This window comes from Phasianus colchicus, chromosome 3 (assembly GCF_987193195.1).
Source record: "Phasianus colchicus chromosome 3, bPhaCol1.hap1.1, whole genome shotgun sequence".
NCBI lineage: Eukaryota > Metazoa > Chordata > Aves > Galliformes > Phasianidae > Phasianus > Phasianus colchicus.
Window position 1 is genome coordinate 44,339,620 of NC_143438.1, and position 20,503 is coordinate 44,360,122.

A 20,503-nucleotide genomic window follows, 5' to 3' on the forward strand; every position below is an offset into this window, starting at 1 on the left:
TGCCAAGGATAAGCATTGGTAATGCAATGAACCTGACCTGTGACACATTTTAAAGAACGTCTTTGATGCTCGGATCACAAAGCTAACATTTATCAGTGTTTATTTTCTATATTATTTAATTAAAAAAAAAAAATCACATGGCTACAAAATTGCATATATCTTTGAAATATCTTTGTTGTTCTAGAAACCTCCCAGTGTCCATCTGCTAATAGTAACATGACAAAATGTTCCCTTAATTTGGGATATAATCTGTTTACCAAAGATAATAACATTTTGTGGAAGGGTCACATGGAGAGAAGGTCACAGTGCATTTAGCCACCGTTTATGTACTGAGCACTGCAGTAAATATTTGATTATGCATATATAGAAAGCCAAGAGAGCACACACAGCATAGTACACAGACCACAGCGAGCACTCTACTGAGCTGCTGCACGGCAGGAAGATGGGCCAAGATGGAGGCCCTGTCCCCATCACCTGCACACACTGCATCACCCTTAAGAGAAAAGGCAGGAGTACATAGTAAAGTTAGAATTAAGTTGACCTTAATTGTTTCCCAAGGGATGGTTCGAGAATGTGTAAAATGCAAAGGCTGGGAGCCACTCCAAACTATTATATTAATAAGGCAGCAATGCTTGGATCTGATCAGCTCAAAGCAAACAAGCAGTTTGGGTGATTCCACAGGCAGGTTTTATTAAGAGAAAATTCTCAGTAAACTTTAAAAATAAGCCAAAGATTCTCCCTTCACAGTGTAAATGTCTGATCAAAGCTCAGGATGTTTACAATGATGATGCGATTTGGATCACCCCATGGATCTGCTATGAAGATACTAAAGGCAATTTCCTCCAACACTTGCTAGTCTACCAGACAACGGTAGGAATCAAACCAGGTCAGACCCCACCTTCCCTAAGGCTTCTCCTTCAGGGGATGAGCTTCAGGACCTGACAGTGGGATGTACATGGGACAACAGAGCAGAAAAAATAATTGAAAGGAATGAAAAAAAGAATAAAAGCTTATGTAATTAATGCCCTTTTCAAAACAAACAAACAAACAAAAATCCCAAACCATTAGGACTGCTACACAGATCTCCGAACAGGACACATTAGCAGCCTCCATCTAAGCCAGTCATGCTTTTTCTCTCTCTCTCTCTCTTTTCTTTTTAAAGATTTCATGATCATCATCACACACTCCACTCAATCATGTCCTGCAATCATCACGTCATCGCCACTCACTCTGGCAGTGAGGGACATGACATGACAAGATGTTGAATTAGTCAGACTTAGTTGCAGCAAATATATAGGAAACACAATAGGGGAGAATTCTGCCCAAAATCACAATCTGGAAAAGTTGTGTTTAACAAAATATTAACCACAAAAAAAAAAAAAAAAAAACACCTTGTAGAAAAGCTGAGTGAAAATAATGTCATGTGGTGAATTCAGGAGATGTCTCAGCAACACACTTCTCAAAGTTCCTGCAGAGTGGGTGTCATGTAAAGGTACCTTTATCTGATAATGGCAACGATTTGACAGAGCAGAGTATCAGGCTAAGAGTATGTGATACATCTGTCAAAATAAAAAAAATAACATGTAAAAACAACGGCACCCCCCAGCAACAACGGAATCCCCCTTAAGCATAAAAAGTTTGAAGCATTAATGCTTCTAAACAGAAACTTTATTGTTTCTCTACAAAGAGAGTCAGCAGTTAGTCTTAGGTAAACAACAAAACAATCCAAGTTTATCAAACTACATCAGGATAGTCAAAAAGCTGCTTCCAGGAATGTTTCATGTTTAAGTTAGAAAACAGTAGTCCATGAGATGGACACTTCATCTGCCTCTCAAATGATGCATCTGAAGTTCAGCCTGGTGTGCTTTCTTGTGCTGAAACATTTGGTATCGGGGGGTTCTTGAAATACATGTTGGTCGTAGAAAAATAAACAGGCCAGCACTTGCAAGCATCTTGATTACTGCTAATATGTAGTGTCGTAGTACAGGCAAAATGTTTGCTGACTGAAGTAAACATCATGATTAATTTAAAGAAAAAAATTAAGACACGGTAGGTATGTTAAGAAACCCTGGCAGTTCTTGCCTATGCACTTCATTGTAAATTCACCAGTGCTCCCATATTAAACGCATGCAGAAGTGTTGACAGGATTGAGGCCATCAGAGACTCATTTTCCAAGTACTGACAACCTAACTAATGTTCTGGCTTCAGCCAGACTGCTTGGCATTGTGAGACAGACCTCAGACATGAGGCTACTGCAGCATCTCAACATAGGTTAAGGTTGGATACTGACATCCTTACAACTCAGATGCAAAATGGGTCCTTGACAATTACTCAGCAAGCACGTAAATGCATGTGTGGCTCCAAGATTTCAAATATCCTTAACTCCATTCAAGCAAACCACAGACTTAATTTTTGCACTGGACTAGGTTTTTAGTGAACAAGTACTGAATATAGGCTATATGCAGAATAAAGTTCTTCCCAACTTATGAGTGGCAATATCAAGCTTCAAAGCAAGTTCATTCTAAATAATCATTTTTAATACACATCATTATAATGAACAACAAGCTAAAAGGTATTTGAGGATAATAGTATGCTAATAATTTAAACATGAAACAATGAATAGTGCTTACATTTGCAAACTTGTAGTCTAGACAAGACTAGGAGTATTTAAAATACAAGAAAGCGTTACAGTGGGAGGGGGAAAGAGTTAAGGTAATTTAATTCAGAATGTGATATATTTAGATTAAGATATGTAATGAGAAGCTAATAGGATTAGTGCAAAAAAATAATTGGATATAAGAATACATATGATTGGCCTTTTGCTATAAAACTATTATACACACAAGGAAGATACCTGGAAATGGGAATTCCGTAACTGTGCTAAGGTCAAAAATAAGCATTTAAAATTGAAGTGAAGACTTTTTAAGATGCTTTTACTTGTAAACTTTTTAAGAGGAAGTAGCAGACTGATTTCATATTCTAGAAGGATTTCATTTACTGATACCCTTTCCCTCTGTCCACTTAAATATTCAAAGTATTTGTATGAAGAGTCATGGGGTTTTTATTACTATTTAAAACAGTGCCATGGAATTAGTGATGTGCATCTACTTAGGCTGAGATGACATTCTGTATTGTTACAAGATAAGAAAAACTAAACAGGCACCTCTTAGATCTCTGTCCCTCACTGTGAGAGAAATATCCACTAAGAGCCAAAAAAGAACAATCTGGACTTAAAATAGCAAACTAGGAATCAAAACTATTCTCCACACTCTTCTCCAACATGATCTCTGAATGCACACCCTGCCTCTCCCACCAGAGGCAGAGGGTCAGAGAGCTGATGATTAAATACAAAGGACATAAGAACATGAGAGGAAGAATCAGGTGGAAATACTTTCATAAGAACCAGAGAAGCAAGCTCTTCTTTTCTTCCCAAGTGCTTGCATAGACCATTTCCAAGGAAATGCTAACCATAGATTTACGACCAAGAAAACAAATGTTTGTGCTCTTGCATAAAAAAGGTGGTTTTTCTTGTTGATGCAAAAAACAGCACTGCTTAAAGAAGTCTTTGGCTGAAAAAGGTCAATCGCATTGGAAATATCATTTCACTTTTTAGTCACGTTTTGCAAGGCAGTCTTGCAGACAGGGTGAGATTTTCAAGAGTATTTATGATTCAGCTGCTCTGACAGTGATACTTGAAAGTATATGAAGACTTTTGTTCCTTACATATTGACAGTATGGTTTCTATTAAGGAGAGGGGAATTTCAAAAATCGGTCCCTATCAATCTGTAAATGCTTTTTCATCATATTTTCTCCCTTATTCCTTGGAGGAAAGGGAGTGATATTGCAGTGTGAAGTTCAGCTGCCCATCTGAGCCCAAGGCCTGCTCCTATAGGGCTCCATGGGCTGCAACTCCAGCCCTGGGTGCTCCTGTGGGGGCTCTCCATGGGCTGTGCCTCCCTCAGGCCCCATCCACTGCTGCCCCATGGACTCCTCTATGGCTGCACAGGAAGATCTGTTCCACACAGCGCCCACAGGCTGCAATGGGACAGCCTGCTCCTCCGTGGGCCTTTTCTGGGCTGAAGGGAGCTGCTGCTGTGTGCCTGCAGCTCCTCCTGCCCTCCTTCTGCACTGACCTTGGTGCATGCAGAGCTGTTTCCTCACTTCTCTCACCCCTCTCTCTCCCAGCTGCTGTTCCATGGTGTTATTTCCCTTTCTAAAATCTGCTCTCCCAGAGCACACCCAGCGTCACTCACAGCTCAGCTCTGGCAGCAGTGGATCCTTTTTGAAACAGCTGGAGCTGGCTCTGATCTGAGATGGGGGCAGTGCTGGGCTCTGCTCACAGAGGCTTCCCTTGCAGCATCCCCACTAGCAAAACTTTGAGTCTTAAACCCAGAACAAAGAACAGTGTGGATGAGCCGAGCTGCCCATCATCAAGGAAGCACTGCAGAGTTTGGGAGAACGAAACACATGACAGTGACAAGCAGAGCACGGGTGTGTCACAAGGAGCCCTGCTCTAACAGCCAGAAGCACATGGTTACTGTGTGGAGGTCATTCAGCAGTTCTCATGGGTGAGGAGGTAGTAGCAGTTTTCAAAAGAATGAGGTGAATGCATCAGTTTTTTTTTCCTAAAAATGGAGCTTCAGTAACAAGCAAACAACCAGTTTTATAGAGAAATAAGTACCCTCCACGTAGATCCATGAAACTGTGTCTTCTGTACTTCTCTCAGCCCCTCACGTCTCAAGTCTAAGACAGCTTTAGGCCTCTATTTCCATTGCATCGTATCACAAAACTAAGATGCACCTTCTCTGAAGAAATAGTATTCCCTTCAACGGGGAGTCTCCGCCCTCCTGACCCATCCTGCTTCTCCTAAGACTCCAAAGCTACTTTCCATCTTCCTAAAATACAGAGTACAAACTCACCCCACCCTTCAGCCCCAGGACTCGCTTTCTAACTGCAAACATCTGGAAATAAAGGGTGTCAGTTGCTACTTTGTACTAGAGTTAACAGGTTTGGAAGGAGGGAGGGGAGGGAGGAAAGTAGAAGGGAAGGAGGGGAGGGAGGGGAAACAGGAGAAGGAGGGGAAGGAGGGGAAGTCTTAATAGATACATCACTACAAAGAGAGAGTGAAAGAGGATCAAAGGATTTACTGAATGAACGTGTCAAGAGATGTTAAGAAGACAGCACAACGGAAAGCAAATAACATACTGAGGTGGTGGCAGTCCCTCAGCACAGAAATAACCTGGCAAGAGCAAAAACATCCATAAGATATTGCAAGGGGAATGGAAAGATGGAAGGGGTAATTCTCCTACTAGGCAGCTTTATAAAATTGTTGTGCCGTGACCTGGCAGCCCACTATTGGTCTGGCTGATTTCTACAGCCAAAGTTCTTCCAGAGTTTACAGTGAGCATAAACAAATGCTTTTCCACTAAAACCAATATAAACAAATCATCCACTAACACGTTCTGCCTTCCAACAGTTGTACACTGTCAAATAGTGTATGAGCTCCAAAAGCAGTTACTCATATTCAGAAAGTGAGCAGCATTCATCTGCCTGTCTCTATTGAAATTCATTGACCTTTTATGAACTGAAGTCAGTTTCCTTTAGACATGAAAGGTCAGAATCTGATTTTGTCATAGCTATATTCATATTTTGTGAGGTTTTTAGCTAGAAATCCACAGCCTCCAACAAGGATACTTCAAACAGACCGCAGGGTAAGTCAGAGCCAACTCAAACCCAGAGACGTTTGCTTGAGTGCAGGACAACGACGAGTCTCAGAATAGTGAGAAATGTGTACAGCCACTGAAAACTTAGCACAGTAAGAGCTGGGCTACTTAAGTTATCAAAAGCTGATCTTTCTGCCTTGTAGGAATAGTGGTACATTTGTGTAGCAGTTCTATATAATTTGTGGCTCCTGTTAACAAATGTAGATTTGGAGCCATATCCTCATTAGACAGAAGCAATACAAGCAATTCCTCCTCATGACTCTTAAAATAAAGGAGAATACAATGTAGTAGTGTTTCTCTAAATACTGGTCTAATTGTGACAGAACAGGAATAAATCAGAAAGAGGTCAAAACTAAAGTCTGCTTTCTTTTCTTCTGCAATATCCTAGTCTGTAGAAGGGATAAAATACTTTCCTGAAGGTTACTATTAAGTCTTGAGCTCAATAGCAATCCCTGAATAAAAGGCAAATATGAGAGGATTCTTCTTTTGACTCTATTGTTCAATATGCCAATCAGCAATCAAAGTATCAATAGTTCCCAAGTCTGCTTGCAGTCCTGGGGAACCAGCAGTGTTCTTCACCAGGATTTTGTTCAGCTGCTCAAAAATATGAGAACAATGCATTATTCTGTACACCAAATTACAAATACTCTATGTCATCTGCAAATTGGGCAGGAAATGCTGCACAAGTGTTATGTATAATCCGGCATCGTTATGCGTTTTAATTTTGGTACAATTCATACTTCCCACGACTGTATTTTTTCTTTGAACTCGATAACTTTAAAGTATGCATCGATTCTAGCTTAACTAAACCAGCCATGATCTTAAAATACCCATTTAACTCTAGCAGTACATAATTCAGTGCAGTAATAGATGGTATATATTAAAAGCTAGTAATTTATAAGACAGCTAGGCCACAATGACCGGAAAAACAACCTGAGAGGAGATAAACAGGTTCACCTTCTGTCTCCGAGAACATCTCCAAGTCATTCCTGACTGATGTTTGTCTAATCTGTTCTTGCTCCAGACTTTATTCTGCTGTTCCCCAGGCAATTAATTCGAGCACTCCATTGTCTATTCTGTTAGAATGTTTCTGTTGGTTTTTGTGATTGTTTTTTTTTCCCCTATATATAGCCTCTATCTTTTTTTGCTGCATTTTTAAACTCTTTGTAGCTTTCTCCTATTCACGAGGGCCCTGGAGAAAATGTTATTCCTTTCTTCTTTCCACTAGTCTTAAACAGTCTTCTCAGTCTCCATTTCTTTAAGCTGGATAATCCTCATGTTTCCATCCTTTTCTGTAGCTCATACATTTCAGCCTTACTTTTTTTAACTCATTCTTCTTTTCCCTTTTTTTCTGAACCTCTGATGTTTTTCTTTAGGTGAAAGCCTAAAAGCAAACACAGTACTCCATCTGAGCCCTAATTGTTTTGGAACAGAGCAGGAATTTTCTTCAAACATCTTGCAGGCAAAAACTAGTTTAAAAATCAAAGTATAATATCTATTTTTTTTGAAGAAAAAAAAAATTATAGCAATCATGAGTCTCTGTGCAAATCATGATGGAAAAAGCACCAAACCACTTTAGATACTTTCTCATCAAGGACTGCCACATAAGCAACTCTTCCTATCCTGTTAGTGCAGTTCTTGCTTACCTATACTGACCCAAATTTATAATAGTAAATTGAAGATAATTAATTAAATCCCTTTCCCTTGAGCCATTTCTCTAAACCCATTCTGCAAGCCATTCTCCCTGGCTAATTCAATCACTGCTTTAACTTCCTACCTCAGAATCACTAAGGTTGGAAAAGACCTATAAGATCATCCAGTCCAACCATCCACCTATCACCAATGGTTCTCATTAAACCATATCCCTCAACACAACATCCAAAAGTTCCTTGAACACCTCCAGGGAAGGGGACTCCACCACCTCCCTGGGCAGCCCATTCCAGTGCCTGACCACCCTTTCAGAGAAGTAGTATTTCCTAATATCCATCCACCTCCCATCAGAAAAACAATTGTATAGTGATAGAGAACTCCTAGCCACTAATCAGTTGTTATGGAGTTTATTTCTACATAATAAGGAAAAATTTAATCCAAGCTCGGATGAAGTAAAAGAAGTGAGAAGATATGAAACTTACAGTAGTTGGCCTTTTCACAGGCCCACGCTTCTGCCTGATGTCTGATAACAGAATGTTACATAAGCAAAGACAGTATTAAATGCTCAAGAGTAAATGCCATAGGCAGAGACAACAGGAGTGGAAAAGCTGTCCTTCCTTAAGATAAATAGGAAGAGAAAGATCCTATCATCTCTCAACAGCCACATTGAAAATAGTGGCAGGGTTTTTTTGAAATGTTTAACATTTTATATCCATTAAGCTTGTTGTTACTAATACCAATAAAGCATAGAGGGATAACATGAAAACTGATAAAAACAAAGACTTCAATGATTTTGTTTATTCCTGAGACAACTGTTCCACTGCATAACTGTGCATGGAAGGAGAGCAAAATTAAATTTTCCAGATGAATGTTCCAGAGAAGATTTAAGAAAGACAGGGAAACCTAAGAGCTGGTAGCCATAAGATGGTCTTTTCTTAATCATGGATCAGCTATACTGCAGAAAAACTTGCACAGCTATTGGCCATGTTAGAAACCTTGGGACACTTAATGGGCAAAGGCCTTCAGTCCCATGACTCTGAATAGGGCCTTTCTCAATCACAGTCACTTGACTTGGAGTTTTCAAGACATCTTTATCTATATTACCAGTGCTTATATTCTGGCCTTTTTCTAAGCACCAACACTGACATTTCTTTCTCCTTCACTTCTCCAAACTTGCAGAGATGTACAAGCTTTCTGATTATTTGTGACTTTTCAAATTTGGTTGAAACTGGCCAATGAGTTCCAAAGAGGGTGGGAATATTAAAAGGGCACAGCAGAGGACACACAGATCTCAAGGCTGCACAGATAACAATTACTCAGCTAAGATGAGCTCCTTCTGAGCTTCAGCAAACACAACTGTGTAGATATCAGCAAGAAGTGTGCTAAAGAACACCATTTCTCAGACTCTCCAATCAGTGTCTTTCTTTCATTTCTGTTTTGTGTGCTGTTTTTTTTACTCATATGAGGTTTGCCTAGGTATAGGTAGTTATTAGACCTTCATTAAAAAAAATATTTCTGTGCATATCAATTATTATAGTCCTGTCCTAATATTAGAATGAGCTTGTCTGTTTGTGGTTTCTACTCAAGTGTGTTACTCCTCTTGGCAACTCTGCAGTTACTTTGGTTTGGAATCCAACAACTGTAAGATGGTAAGAAACTAACTACAAGGAGTGATGTGCTAACAGCAAAACAATTGGTCTAAGGGAGAGGTTTTCTTGGAGTTCTTCAGAAAAAACTGTGTATTTTTCTTCATGCCTTTGGATTAAAAAGCAATGTCAGAAGGATGGACCCCTTAATCAGAAGGACAGCCAGAGTGGCATAGATTGGACTGTGTAAAAATTGTGTCCTGTCCACCATCTGCAACATGTGTATGTTAAAGATGACATATGAGTTGGTATGACACTAGAAGAAACAGATGACTGTAATGGTAGAACCACTGGATACCCATCAGTACTATTGAGATTTTTGGCAAGTTTTGATGGCAGGAGTAGGAGTGAGTTCCCAGTTTCTCGTCTAAACATTGTGAAGAACCAGATCACCACGAGGTACAGAGCTCTGGAAATCAGTCAGCTTTTAGCAGTGCCAAACATAAGGCCCAGCATTTAGAAAACATAATGATTTTTTGTCACAGGCTGGGATTTCATTAGTTTGATGAGGAGCAGAAGAAAGAATGAGTCAATCAGTAAAAGAAGGAACAAGAACCACACCTATGATGTCACTATTATAGAAAAATGTGATCCTAGTGTATAAGGAGGCCAAATTATTCCCTGATCCAGCACGAATGTAGATTTCATTACGTAACAGTTTTATGGAACTACCTCTCTAATGCCATACAGTCCCAGTCATGCATGGAAAAACATGCCGAAGCAGGTGTTTACTGCTGAAATGATTGAGGCTAAGACAATTTGATTTGTATTCTCTACGAAGAGGACGTTGGAATTAGACATAAATGCTATCTGCAAAAATCAGCGGGGAACTTCAATGACAGTACTGGTAGATGTTACCTAAGATGCAAGACAAGATCACTATAAGAGCAAAAGTTATGAAGTAATCATACGCCTAAGATGGAAACTAAAATATTTTTTATAAAAATTAGATAAACTGTCCTCTGACCCTAACCTGAAAATTGTAATAACTAACTGCAATAAGTATTTAGCGACTCTGAAAGTCCTTTCTAGTCCAGTATTTTTGTATTTCCTAACAAATTGGCATTTTGGTCTCATATGCACTGAGAAAAAGAGAACTAAACTCTGTATGTTATAAAGCCATGTTATAAAGCTGGCAGTTTAGATCAAGTAAGCTGCCAAACTGAGTCCTACCTCAGGCCAAATTAATCTATGCGGTATGTACAAGTGAGACAAGTAATTCATAAAGCTGTTTTTCTGCATTTCATGCCAAGAATTTTTCTTTACTTATATTTGCAGGTTCAATTATATAATCACTAATCTTTCAAAGTTACTAACTTCAATCAGAAATGCAAGCATCCCCCAGTCAACTAAATTCATTTTAGAAAATCCACAGTGCATTGATCCAACATGATCAAGACTCTATCTGTGAAGTTATAGCGCTAGGAGGAATTTTCCACTTTTCAATTTCAGTTTGAATAAGTACATTTTAAATATGTTTCTGTAGTGTCCACGAAGTAATAAATAACAATTTTCAAAAAGAAAAATCATGAAGAAATCGAATTCCACAGTGCTTTAGATGAAACCACATGAGTTCATGCTGTATTCTGAAGTAAAACTTGTGTTAAAGGACAATTGTAACCAGAAGTTAAAATGTGGAAAAAGTTAAGTGTTTTGTAATAACGGATTATTCCCGGAAACAATTATGCTACTTTGGTGTCCTACTCATTTAAATAGCTTCACTCCTTTTTCAGCAGTCTCCATTTGTTTATTTATAGCTCATTCATTCATTAATATTCTTTTCCAGCAACCCAAAAGACAGCTTTCCTGCAGAGTCACAAGGATATACAATGCAAGAATAGGACAGACTGAAGAAGGCATAGTCTATGTTTTTCAAGAAAAAAAAAGTCTTTTTTCCAAATGTTTTCCTATTCAACAAAGGCCAAAAGAAATTGCTCAGATGCTCCTTAGGAGACCTCATTCCTTCACATAAACACATAAGCTGAAAATGGACCCATGTACAACATTCAAGAACCTGGAGAGGGCTGTCATGTGGGCATCCAGCAAAAGATGACAAGTATTGGAGAGCACTGTACCTTATTGCATTTGTAGTGTTTACAGAGCACATAGCACCATACCTCATTGCTTATATAGCATTTGCAACAGCAAAGTCTGAAGCAAGGAGAACAGCTGCTACCACAGAGACCATGGACACCTCTGAAAATTTCAGACATGACAAAGCAAATAAAACATTCAGGTTCCAAAATAAAGAAGGTGCATCAACTTCAATGGATTGTAGCAGAAAATTCCATTTCTACTATTGAAAAGCAAAGGATGTTAAATGACTGTAAAATGACTGTAAAAGCTTAAGAGGATTGATCCCGAAAGTGAAGCTAGTTCTGTGTCTTATTTGCTTAAAGTTAGTGAGGGTATTTACTTATTTATTTTTTTTATTAAGATCAAATGGAGGAAAAAAATCATTTCAATTCTGCAATATCTGCTGTTTAGTTCTCTAGATCTTTCTTACTGAAGAGAGGTCCAGTTTTGCCATGTGACAGGATACCAACATTGTCCTAGTGAAACACCCCACTAGCAAATGCAAAGCTTTGTACTCTCCACAGAGAGTTAACGCATCCTATTAAAGCTGTAAATTAGGGAGGCAGGTAGGAACAATCCTCTAGAAAGAATTGCCTTCTGAGGTGTCTGCCAAGATGCCCCAAGAAAAGGCAAGAAGTTTACATCTACTTTCCCCCCCCCTTCCCCTCCATGGGTATTTTGGGTGCAAAGTAAAATGTAGCGCCTGCAGAAGTGGCTTGTTTGAACTGGATAAGTCACCTCCATTCAGAGCAGGAAATGGAGTCTACTGAATCAGAGGCTGTCACAGAGGTCTAATCACAGCTGCTCAGACCTCTGCTCAAATCTGTGTTTTGGATTGCCCTCAGTTTGAAGGAGGCTTAAACAAAGGCCTCTCAGGTCAAAATGCCTGCAGCTTTAATCCTCTTCAAGCCTACAACCTATTGCATGATTTTGGGCCCAACTTTCAGCTTTCTTACACCTTGCTCAGCTTAGCTGGACAACTACGTAAGAAGCACGGCTGCACTGAAAACCAGATCTATGCCACATTCAGCTGCAAAATAGGGGAACATACAGCTTCCTTGAAGCAATCAATAAAATGTGCAGTGGGGGAATGCAAATAAAATCACTCTCAGAACACAAATCATCGATTATGTTTTGCTGTTAAAATAAGGAAGAAACAATGCAAACAAGACAGAACAGAAATATTACGCTCTGTAGAACAAAGTCAGTCTGGATTCTGCAAATGTGCACATGTGAGTTTTACTCACATAAGGTATTTTGAATTCAGTGAGACACGCTGTATGCTTGAATAAAAATGGCTATATATATACACACACACACTCCATGAAGTGTGAAAACAAGGTGTTTTCCATAGAAGCCTTAGTGCATTGTGAATTCAGTATCAGATATATTCTCTTTCCCAGCTGACAGCTTTACCAAGCAGTGAAGGATCAATGGCAAGATGGTAAATTGTACTGCATCTCCCTGTAATGTTCAAGGTGCAAACTGACACATCTAATACTGAAGTAAAGTTCCTATGTGCATCACTCTTTCTCACTAGTTTGAATCACTCAGCTTATGTTTGTGCATCCTTGGCACACAGACCATTTTCACACACATCAGGGAAGTCTCTGAGGCATCAAATAAACAGAGTCTCTGCAGTGTAGTATATATTTTACACAGGTAAAAAAAGCAAAGTCAAAGCCTGTGTTTTAAGGGAGTTCATAAATCCAGGGAAATTTTATTTGCTTTGGTTAAACGTTTTTTTCCAAAAAGATGGGAAATATTAAGGCAAAATGCTACTATTTAATCATCACCAACCATGGAAGTATTGAAACAAGAAACAGTAATAGATTTTTTTTTCTCTCTTTTTTTTTTTTTTTCAGGAAATCCCTGCTGGAAACAACTAAGCAAACAATAAAAATTGCAAATTAGTTCTGCAAGAGTTAAATGTCCCCTCAACTCTTGCATTTCTCAGCTAATATTTCAGATCTGGCCTCATTACCATTCTTTACTTCCGTTAAAGCCTAAAGATTACTTAAAAGTTTCACATACACGCACACATAAAATAGAAAAAATGACAAAAAAGAAAAAAAAAAAAAGAAAAGGAAGGAAAAGAAGGAAAGCAAGAAATACTCAATGGGATATCTTCACAAATTACACCAGTGATTCAGTGCTTTGGATCTTAACAACAGCAAGGCTGCTTAAGAACGAATACAACAAAACCAAACCCATAATATTGTCTGCTCATGCCTTGTCTAATATGAAAAGTGAATCAAGAATGAAAAACAGGAAAGCGTGATTTGCTTTACATACATGGAAATTTTCTGGCTTCCTTTGCATACTAATATGATTTCCCCTATGCATCTATAGATCTTCCTGTTACAGAAAAGTAGACAAATTGTAATGTTGTAGGACTTCCTGCAAGCAGCTACACATGCAAATTGGTAAAAAATTCTTCTAAAGAAATAAGGAGTCTACACAGCTTTTCTAAGGAGAAAAAACATCACTATCCTGTTGTATCACCTGGTAGGACTCAACAAGTGTGCGGACCAGGAGAAATCTGGTCAGTTTGGATTTCCAGAGTGCCTCACAGAGTATCTGGGTTGGACAAGTATATGGGAAATGACATAGTCCCATGGAGAAGTAACTGCTTCAGAGATGGGGAACACAAGGTAGGAACAAACCAAGAGGCTCTGTCCATGCTGTCCAGCACACTCCTCATCACATTCATACTCTGTGAAATGGAATGAATCTATTTCAGTTCCAAAGATATTCAAAGCAAAGATGAGACTGACAGTGAGAAGTTGCACAAGGGTTTCATAAAGCTGGCTGAGTGACAAAACAGCAAAGGAAATCCCATGTAAACAAATGCACACGGGAAGAACAAATCCTAACTTAAGCTGGACTGTTTCCACTTAGGGACAAGATTTTAGGATTATAACAGAAAATTTCATTCACTTGGCTGTCCCATAGCCATCAAAAAAAGCAAATCAAATGCCAGGAATTATTTGATAAAGGCAAAATATCAGTGCAAAACATATTATAATATATATATATATTGTTATTATAAAAATCCACGGATTGTATGAGTCTGTGAATCTACATTTTGAATGCTAACATATTTTTCAACCCACCATCACAAAATGGGCACAACAATACTAGAAAAGGGGCAAAACACCGAGGATGACAAGGAGCACAAAGCAACTTCTGTACAAAAGGTGATTTAAAACTATAGGGCAGTTAATCTCAGAACAGAGATAAATGATGAAACCACAAGTAGCAAGGAGGATATGACCAAATACTGATTTCCAATACTATTGGAAATAAAGGCACCAGAAGTATTTCTCAGGTGATAGTAACACAGTAGTTCTGTATGTTTTCTAAGCAGCCATCCTTCCACCACTGACCACAGCTTGCTGGAGCTGCATGCACAGCTCCAAGGGCTGCTCTCATTTCACCCACAAGATGCTGGGAAGTTGTTCAGATTCTCAGCCTGTTGTTCCCAGGGAAGCCATTGATCTCAGATTTCAAACACTGCCAGAGTTGTATCTCCCTGTTCTCTCCTCCCTTTGAAAAAAGACCTCTGCTTGGCCAGTTCTGCACATACTCTATTCTGCACACACCAGTCATGCTTAACAAGCCCATTTCCTCCTGCCCAGGAGTTTCTCTTTGTCTCATATCACTTACAATGCGCCTGCATCATGGAGCTATAAAACACCACCAATCCAAAGCAACACGATGTAATTGAGCTCTCGATTTATGATTTCTTCTTGTCCTCACAACGTCTTGTAAGTAAGAGATCAGGTCTCATTCAGAGTATCTAGGTTTTACAGGGAGAATCTTTGCAATATAAGGAGATGTGTATCATTATTCAACCCTTTTTTGCTGCTTCCCACAGTACCACTGTTTTGGAAAGCTGAAGAGACTGTAAAGAACAGCCTGATAGGAAAACTGAAATTTATTGCATACGCACTTGAAAGACAAAAAACGAGGACCCAGCACTGTTTCCATGGGCTTCAGAGGACAGTAAAAAATGCAAGCAGGACAAACCACCACAGTATCACCACGTACAGAGAAGTCGGCCTCCCCAGAATGGGAGCCCACAAGGAGCATCACCCTCAACCTCCAGCTAGGCATCCCAGAGGATGCACAGCCTCCAGTTCCTGTTCCCCAAAGAGGGGTGGGGCAGGGTCAGCCCAGCAAGCAATTTACACTCCTAAAAAGGAGCCCCAAACAAGGTTCTTTCATGAGGTCAGGGCACGGGAATCCCCAGTGCTTCTCTAGCCCTAAAAGTCAGTGTCCTGAAAACACCCACTTCAGCCCCATAGCTAAGGGCACAAGCTTAAGAAGTCTTGCTAATGCAAAATATCTTTTTGAATCCCATCCTAAACACTCTGGAGAGAGCAGACAAAAACAAGCCTTCTTTCTGATTCCCTTTTGAACTAGGTACATTATTTCTGGGTTGTACATTACAACAAATGTCTCATTGATTTCCCAGTCACAAAGAAATCATTCTTTTCATGTCTTGTGACAGATGTTTCTTCAGATGAACAGCACTGACTTCAAACAGGATTTTTACCTCACAGAATAACTTTTCTAAAACAGATTTTAAAGTATCTATTAGCAAACCAAAAGCAGACGCATTATATTTCTGAAGCAAAGAGTGAGCAGGAAGAGTCTCTTTTTCAAACTGAAAAATGTCTCGGTCATTTGGCACTTTTGTCCTTTACAGAACTGATCACGCTGCAATATAACAGGTGCCTAATTAAGGAGCAGTTGCTTGTCTTTTTTTTTCATCTTTTTCATCTCATTATCAGCCTTGAAAGAGTAAACCCCAGACACATCTATGTTTCATTTCAATCACCTCTCCTTCATTAACAGAGACCAGCTTAGGACACTTACAACATTCTCAAACTATTTTTGTAGGATTTGCTCATTTGGCAACCCTTGAAAAAATATCAAAGAAAATGGGGAAAAATACAGAAGTATATAAATAATCTTTTTTTCTTTGAAAGTAGAGATGAAATAGAGGAAAACAGGGAAAATAAATTTGTGATTTACAGAGGTATGAAAAGGGAAGTATTTGATGCACCATTTTGTTCTTTGGTTTAGAAATAGACAATGGCAGAAAGATGGTCTTGATCTTTTCCTCTTAATCCTTCGCCATACAAACCTATTGTTGCACGTAAGCTCACTACAGATGTGGAATAAACCTCCCCCATGAGCTAGTTAGTTAAGCATTTTGGCAGGGGGAAATGTGATTACAACTTTAACAGGGTTCCTGATTTCGCCTGGAGACTTTGTAGTGCTGTTCTCAAGAGACTGAATCAAAAGGTATAGAAAAGAGCAGCTAATACATCTTACAATGATCACGGGATGAACAGCTTTGCACAGCAGTTACCTAACAGGCTTCCTCAGTTCGACCAGAGCACAGCTGAGCACAAGTTTCTGAAGAAGATTGTTATATTAGCCGTTTTGGCCTCTCCAGAAGTATCTTAAGACATCCCATACGGTGGATGAAAAATACACAATTGACTTTGTTAGATCATCATTGAGCTTGTAAACATCTGTCTCATTAGAAATTTAATCTGGGAGAATGCCCAGCTTTATGAATTAAGAGTGAGGTCAAAAATGAGAATATGAAAAACCAAAGCTTCATGTGCATGAGGTTATCTGGTATGGATGCTCATATTCTTCACAGATATATCAAATGACATACTTGCTTCAGTTTCTCAGATAAGACAATATAATACACAGTGGGATTGGTCTTCACAACTGGAATTCGTATTCTGAACTCTGCTCTGCTAATATGTGCTGCTCTGCATGCATACTGGTAAACCCTACATTTACCTATCTGCATACAAAGCTGCAAAATAAGGATGCTACCAAACAGAACAACAGCATAATAGAAAAGTAAGAACCACAAACACTCCCACTCAAGAAATCTGAAATGGCACCACAACTCCTCTGAGAACTTTTCTAGTGGGAGGAATAAAAAGAAAAGCAAAAACAAGTAATCATCTCAAGCATTTAAGCATTTTTTAAATTAATTCTAGTTTGCAAAAATTCTGTTGGATAGGAAAGAGTTTTTAAGAGAAAACATTAGTCACAGAAAACAAAGAGATGTCTTATTCCGTGACCGAGCCTTTAGAAACAAAGGGCAGCACGTACCTCCTTCTGTTTTGCTCTATCGAATCACAAGCCATCATGGCTTCTAGTGAATAACATAGCCCCATGCTTGTTTTTTATACACACAATATGGCACTCCTGTTCACATGTGGATTTTGCTATGGAATACTTGCAGCCACACACCACAAAACAGAGCCTGTTATTGTGCGTATACATAATGGCATATAACATGCACATATGTCTCTGACTGCTTATATGCAAATGCATGCATGGCATGCAAATACCAGCAGACTTGGAGCTCCATCAACACAGGCTGCGTTATCCCACAGCCAACCCAAGCCAAGCAGCTATTTCAGTCACTGCAGGAGCATGGGTTACACACGCATACAAAAACAAACACGTGGGGTGACATCCTCTCCACATGAAAAGAAGAGTCTGTCATCTCCGTGGGTGTCAATTTAGCATAATCCCCACAGAAAGATGCTGCTTGCTTTAAAATACACAGATGTCTTATTTAAGAAGGGCCCATTCATTTCAGGCCCAGAATACACAAATAAGCCTTGAGTAATACAGCAAAAAAAGGTACTTTTTGCTGATGTGTTGTGGTTTAGGATTTCTGAGGAGGTAACGTATGGAGCTCAGTTGTTGTTTTCGTTTTCTGAGGGGGTTTTATTATTATTAAGTTTTAATTCAGTTTGGCTTGATCTTTATTTTGTAGGTATGTAAATATAGGCAACCCAGTGCCAATAGCTAGAGAAACAATTCTGGTCAAAATGAAACACAGAGCTCTAGGCTATAAGCCTAAGACAAAAATCAAAGGATTTAAATGAAATTTGACATGGCAACTCATTACATTCAAAGCTATCCATGTTATTTTATTAAACATCAGTTAACTGCATTATTAAACCAGATAAATGCAAGCTCAGGAAATGAAACGGTCATTGCCTAAACCTTTAACATGCTAGAGACACACTAATGCTGAATCAGCTCAGGGGAGTAGCCCCAGCTCATTCACAGGCTTATCTTCAACAGCAGTCCTTATTGATGTCTCTAGAAATCATCTCCTTTCTAGAGTAAACTCTAAAATGAGTCTCTAAAATGAGGGTGACTGAATGGAGCAGTGTTTCCAAGGAGGTGCATCACCTTGAAGACGTAAAAGCACGTCATTGTTTGACATGCCATGTCTCAGCTATTTGACCCATAGGTTTGATTTTAAGTTCTTTTTATATGTACTGAAAATAAAGCCAAACGCTAAATAGAAAAATTGCTCTTCAGGGTAAGAATCAAAGTCTCAGTCCACAAGTTTTGTTTCACAATGTTCCAGGTGTCTCAGTGGGAGACCTAAGAGTCATAAAACAAGTACCTGAGATGACCTTCCTTCTCTCATTTCAGAGATAGTCCTTATTGCTGCCAGTTGGCTTCAGTATAAGGTGCTTTTCTGGGGTGACAGAGTTAATTAGTGCTCAAAACGTTTCATCCAAAGGCACACTACTTCATAGCTTCCCCTGAATTTTATCTGTTATTCACTCAAGTCAGTTGAATTCAACTGGTGTTCTCCCTGATCACTGAAATAATTTTATGCTACTACATGGATTTATTAATCACTATTTGCAAATCATTAGAAAATATAGGAAATTAGCTATGTAGCATAGCTTCCATCACAGGATATGAATTCATCACCATTCTTGTACAGATTTTGCTATAATATTATTGGGCTTTGTTGGGGGTGGAGGTTGACACTCAAAACATATCATTTCTCACACCATGGCTGTTCAAACCTTTTGTGGAGATGTTTTATCATGATAACAATTTTAAAGTATCAACCAACTTTCCTTTATCTGTTATTTTATTATGACCCAATCTAAGCTTACTAACTAAGATGGCAAAAGCTGTGCCAGCTATATTTGAGTGCATCATTGTATTTTTAATCTTTTTTTCACTTTCACTTTTTTTTTAAAGCAAGAAGAACGAGTGCAGATGTTGCTCTGTAACTGCCCATATCTCCTCCTTCTAAACTTATGAACAATAAAGAATCAACACAAAAAATAAATTAAAGCAATAAGAATTTTTAAGTAATGAGATCTTTAGATACCTAACTACTGCCTTAAGCATATGGTGTTAAGAAAATGCTCTATTCCTGTGTACGTGTAAATAAGTAGGCTTTAGATGAAGGCATAATAAAGCTTGTTCAAAAATAAGTAGCCTCATTCCAGGCATTTTGAAGACTAACATAATGTATGCTGATCTGCACTACAAACAGCCCCACTGTTCATCTCACTGTTTAGACATAAATACAATGTGCAGCAATTCAAAACACATTTTCTCAGTCCACCAAATCAAGTTCTCATTTCCCACAGGCTTAAAAGTGGCTGAAAGAATAGGGAAACTTAAGTGGCTGCCAAAATACATCTGAATGTAGCCATTTTTCTCAATCTCTCACTTTAAGAAGCTACAAGGAACATGGCTTATTTTACCACATATCTCAGGCCACAGACACACTTTCCTACTGCTAGAAACTCTGCAGACTGTGCTGAGGGTATTATCTGCTTCTCAGGGAATTCAAGACTGCTACAGAAAATATTCTTACCAATGTTATCACAAACACTATACTAAAATCTAAATATTCTCTCAGAAATGTGAAAGAAAAAAAAAAAAGATTCAAGGATTTTAGAATCCTTACCAGCTGAGAAGGAGGACCAAATCACAAGATGCCTGTGAAAGAAACACAGATGTTTTGATCTCCCAAATTTAAAGGGTTGGTTTTCCCAAAAGTACTTGCTGGGAGCAATACAAGAACCATTGCATGTGGTTAATATATAGGTTAGGCATTCCCCATTATCCAATTAAAAATCAGAAGTCATCTTTTAAGTAAAAGAAGAAAACTGATTTTGTATGAGTCCATGGTATTAATCTACATTTTGCTGTGAACCACATATATTACATCTGTGTAGTGCCCTGTGTATGCAGGACAATAGCAATGCTCCCAATTTCTACTGGAAAGCCTATCTCCTGGTTGGTCACACCATGCTCTCCTTGGACCACCTAAGATGAGGCACTCACATGTCCCTCTCTGCAGTTGTTTTTTTTTTTTTCTGTATCTCTCCAGCTTAAATCACTCAACACATGACCCAACATAGCACATAACTCCATACTCTCCAGCCAGCAAGAGGTAGAATTGTCCCAGGTGTGATAACAACATCTCACCTAGTCCACTACAATGGCCTGGGGCACGGTCTGAAGAGAAGACCTGACCCCTTCTTGCTTTATCCAGAAGTATGCATGGCACTGGCATTTTCA

The 20,503-nt window shown here is 38.9% G+C and overlaps 1 long non-coding RNA gene across 1 annotated transcript in view; it reads right to left on the reverse strand.

Moving 5' to 3' along the window:
* Positions 1–19,973, reverse strand: part of LOC116226520 (uncharacterized) — a 40,338-nt gene extending 20,365 nt beyond the window's left edge. Inside the window, exon 1 of the long non-coding RNA XR_004166334.2 lies at positions 19,887–19,973. This is a non-coding gene — a long non-coding RNA (uncharacterized LOC116226520). The remainder of the gene's footprint in view (positions 1–19,886) is intronic.
* Between the last annotated feature and the right edge of the window lie 530 nt (positions 19,974–20,503).